This window comes from Arvicola amphibius, chromosome 6 (assembly GCF_903992535.2).
Source record: "Arvicola amphibius chromosome 6, mArvAmp1.2, whole genome shotgun sequence".
NCBI classification, from domain to species: domain Eukaryota; kingdom Metazoa; phylum Chordata; class Mammalia; order Rodentia; family Cricetidae; genus Arvicola; species Arvicola amphibius.
This window is the reverse complement of record NC_052052.2, coordinates 125,199,847-125,204,531: the sequence shown is the minus strand read 5'-3', so window position 1 is coordinate 125,204,531 and position 4,685 is coordinate 125,199,847. Positions and strand designations below refer to the sequence as shown.

The following is a 4,685-nucleotide window of genomic DNA, read 5'->3' as shown; positions in this document are numbered from 1 at the left end:
TTAATCCCAGCACTTGGGAGGCAGAGGCAGGTGGACTCTGTGAGTTCGAGACCATCCTGGTCTACAAGAGCTAGTTCCAGGACAGGCTCCAAAGCTACAGAGAAACCCTGTCTCGAAAAACAAAAACAAAAAACAAACAAACAAAAAACGAAAACAAACAAAAAAACCAATATCACAGTGTGCTACAGTCTCATATCTGAGCTGAGGTGTCGGAGGCAGAATTCCTTGGTGTCGTATCATGATGGCACGCACACTACAAAGTGCACAGGTATGTTTAGAACTGTGGTGGTGTCAATGAGAAACACCCCCATAGGCTCGGGTCTTTGAACACTCAGTCTCTAGCTGGTACTGTTAAGAAACTGACACAAGGCCAAGGCTGCAGGGACATACTCAGTTCGACATGGACGAGCTCCGCCACCACATCTTAGATTTAAGATCTTAGATATCCTTGATTTTTGAATTAATTTTGGTCATTGTGTAGTCAAAAACTTTTTTATAGTACCAGTTTTTGTGACCACTCCCAACCTCAGAAATGTGATCCTCATTATAGGGGTCTAAAATTATAGGGTGACCCATAATTTTAGAAGCTGTGTCATATTCCAGTTTGGTAGTCATGGAACAAGTTCAATAGCAGATTTTTGCAACTTTGACTGAACAACCAAATGTCTTAGTCCATTTTATGTTGTTACGAGGAGAACTTTAAGAAGAAAAGAAAGGGACATGCCCACGGATCTGGAGGCTGGGAAGTGGAGAAGCTGTGTCTCCTGTGGGCCTTCTTGATGGAGGCAAGTTTCTTAGAGGGATTAAATGGATTGTTTTGCAGGGAAGGTGATGCCCAACACAGAAGCCCTGCTTGATGTGGTGGCACATGCCTGTAAATCCAATACTCGGCAGGCAGGAGCAGATTGGATTGTGAATTTGTGGCCAGTCTGAGCTACATAGCAAGGGTCTGTCTTGAAATAAAAGGACACTCCTTCATAGACAGATCCTAGATTTCCTGGTACGATTGACCTCCTTTGCGCCCAACAGTTTCTGGCCCAAGGTCAAAGGGATGCATCTTTTTTTTTTTCTTGCTGGCAACATCCCACGGTGGCATACACAGCAGGACATTACCTGGTGAAGGCCAGGAAGCACGCAGAACGTTTTCTCTTTCTGCATTTCTTTCTTCCTTACTGCCTAGAATTTATTCCCTGCTTCATTTCACACTTATTTCTGAAAATAATTTTGTCATATGGTGTGTGTGCATGTGTGCTAAAAATAATCCACCCTCTCTATATGATACATGCTCAGGAATACCTCTGCTGGTTCCCATTTTCAGCCCATGCTTTCTTCATAGGTTATTTGTCTTTCCCTGGCCATCCTCAACCATTTTGCATCTACTGGCTCCTTTCTTTCTTTTTTAAAAGATATATTCATTTATTATGTTTACAGTGTCCTGTCTGCATGTTCTTACAAGCTAGAAAAGGGCACCAGATCTCATTACAGGTGCTTGTGAGCCACCATGTGGGTGCTGGGAATTGATCTCAGGACCTCTGGAAGATCAGTTAGTGCTCTTAACCACTGAGCCATCTCTCTAGCCCCTACTGGCTCCTTTCTTTCATCATTAAAAACATATTCAAACATTTTTCCCTCCTTGGTTTGCCAGATTCCATCTTTTAGTGCTGGTATTGGACCCCCAGAGTTACGGTTTTCTGATTGTGCAGGTTTACATGCTACTATCTTCCTGACCTACATCAGTGACACTCCTGGACCTATCAGACGGCTAAGACTTCCTTAATCAAGTTCAATGGCAAATTCTTATTGATAAAGGAATGGATGTATTCATTTTTATATTTACTTGTTTTATTTTTGCAGAAGATTGAAAGCAGGGCCTAGTGTCCTGCTAAGTAAACATTTTCCCACTAAGTTATATCCCCAGTCCTCTTTTTAGTTTTTGAGACAGGGTTGCCCAGGTTGGTCTTGAACTCATTCCGTAGCCCAGGTGCACCTTGAACTTGCAGTCCTCCTGCCTCAGCCTCCCAGGTAGCTAGATTAGAAGCTTTGAACCAACAGGCCAGGCCATATGGCTTAATCTTTGATCATTAATCACACTTTAGGTCTTTTTGTTTGTTTGTAAACTAGGCTGGTATCTTTGTAAGATTTTATGTGGATTGGTGTTTTGCTTGCATGTATGTCTGTGGGAGGGTGTTAGAAGCTCTGGAACTGGGGTTATAGACAGATGTGAGCTGTCATGTGGGTAGTTTTCAAGATGATTGCTTTCAAGATGCCATGCTGCCCTGACTTGACTGCTTCACAGCCTCTCTCGCATGCCCTTCTTAAGTGTGGGTAGTCTTCCCAGGTAGGTCCCGGGTCCTCTGTTAAATCTCCCCGGAATTACTCACTTCACAGCGAGGACAAGACTCCAAAAGGAGAGTGCTTTGTACAAGGTTACACTGGGTGATACTATTGGATTAGGGTCCAAATCAGTTTTATTCTGTGGAATATCTAAATCAGTCATCGTATGCTGGATGTTGTGTGGGGCAGTGGGGATACAGGACCAAAAAGACTTCCTCCACTGCCTCCTGCAATCTCTTAGCCCTTCCCACCCCTCCCTGTCCATCTGGCCCCTGCTTGTGCAGCTCCCTCCCGCGCCAATGATCGGTTTCTCTTTCTCGTAGCACAGCTTCCAGAAGGGTTCTCCTGAGCCTAAGACTGGCTAGGCTCCTCCCCGTCCTGAATTCTCCATTGTGCCCTGTGACAATTCGTTTTCATGGTCGGCTGCACCGGACTTAGAATCACCCGAGTGACACAAATCTCTGGGTGGTCAGTGAAGGTGTGTCCAGGGAGGTTTACTGAGAAGAGACGACTCACCTGGAACGTGGGTGGAAACCCAGAGAGAACGAAAAAGGGCAAAAGAACATGTGAGCCAGACACCAGCATTCGTCCTTCTGAAGTTTTCTGTCCATGGACAAAATGTAACCAGTTTCCTCACAGGCCCGTTGCCACACAGAGGTTGCAATCACTGCGGTGCCTTCCCAGTATCATCAAACCATGAGGCAAACCATCCCTTTCTTAAGTCGTTTTTGTCAGCTGTTTGGCCACAACTGTGAAGAAAGTAACTGAGGCGCACCCTCTTCCCAGTCTCCTTCATTTCCCACAGTCTCGAGATGCTTCTCCTCTCTGCTTTTGTTTTGTTTTGTTTTTCAAGACAGAGTTTCTCTGTAGCTTTGGAGCCCGTTCTGTAGCTAGTTCTTGTAGACCAGACTGGCCTCGAACTCACAGAGAGCTGTCTGCCCCTGCCTCCCAGTGCTGGGATTAAAGGCTTGCACCACCACCACCTTTGCGAGACCTGCGTTTCTTAGTCACAAAGCAGGCTCTCTAGTTGAGCTGAGAAGAGCAGAACAACCATGGTTCTCATTGCATTTCTGCTGCTGTGGTAAACACCCAAAAACCAGCTTAGTGGAGGAAGGGCTTACTTTAGTTCCCAATTCCAGGTTACAGTTTCTCAGAGCAGAGATGTCAAAACAGGAACTTCATGCCCCTAGTCACATCACATCCACAGTCGCGAGCAGAGACAAATAAACACATGCATTCTTGGTACTCATCTATCTCTGTTCTTATACAGTCTGGTACCCCAAAGAAGGGTGCCATCGACGCAGGTGTGTGCGGTGCCCTCTTCCATCGGGTACTGCATCTACTTTGACCACAAAAGGCAGAGAGACCCCAACTTCAAGAACACGCTTTGAAATTGAAGAAAGAATCAGAAGCTTGCTAAAGAGAGAGCTGGGCCTTCCAAGTTGCCTGACTTAAAAGATGCTGAAACTGTTCAGAGATTCTTTCTTGAAGAGATACGCTTGATGAAGAAGAGTTATTAGCACAAGGTGACTACGAGAACGGCATAGACCACCTGACAAATGCAATCGCCGTGTGTGGACAGCCCCAGCAGCTCCTGTGAGTGTTACAGCAGGCCCTTTCACCACCAGGGTTCCAGACGCTTCTGACCAAGCTTCCAGCCATTAGTCAGAGAATTGTCAATGCTCAAAGCTTGGCCGAAGATGATGTGGAATGAGCCAGAGATCATCATGATAAAAATCTTGGTTAAAGCCGGGCGGTGGTGGCGCACGCCTTTAATCCCAGCACTCGGGAGGCAGAGGCAGGCGGATCTCTGAGTTCGAGGCCAGCCTGGTCTACAAGAGCTAGCTCCAGGACAGGCTCTAGAAACTACAGGGAAACCCTGTCTCGAAAAACCAAAAAAAAAAAAAAAAAAAAAAAAAAAAAAAAAAAAAAAATCTTGGTTAAAAATGATTTAACCAGGGGCTGGAGAAATGGCTCAGAGGTTAAGAGCACTGCCTGTTCTTCCAAAGGTCCTGAGTTCAATTCCCAGCAACCACATGGTGGCTCACAACCATCTGTAATGAGGTCTGGGGCCTGCAGGTATGCAAGCAGACAGAATACTGTATACTTAATAAATAAATAAATATTAAAAAAATGATTTAACCATTAGCTTGGAAGCTGATGGCCCCTGGGGGAGTAAGGGCAAATATGCTTGTTATGAACTGTCCTACCCTGAAGTCTACCAAAGGGAATGTGTCCAATATTCCTTCAATTAATACTCTTAGTTTTGTTCCTTGATCATTTACAGAAGTCTGCCAAAATATATGTTTCCTCTTTTCTACTGGAATTTTTGATTCATCCTATATGTTTAT

The 4,685-nt window shown here is 45.0% G+C and overlaps 1 pseudogene; it reads left to right on the top strand.

The window, feature by feature from the left end:
- Positions 1–241: 241 nt before the first annotated feature.
- LOC119817103 lies at positions 242–4,048 on the top strand (annotated as a pseudogene).
- The last annotated feature ends 637 nt before the right edge of the window (positions 4,049–4,685 follow it).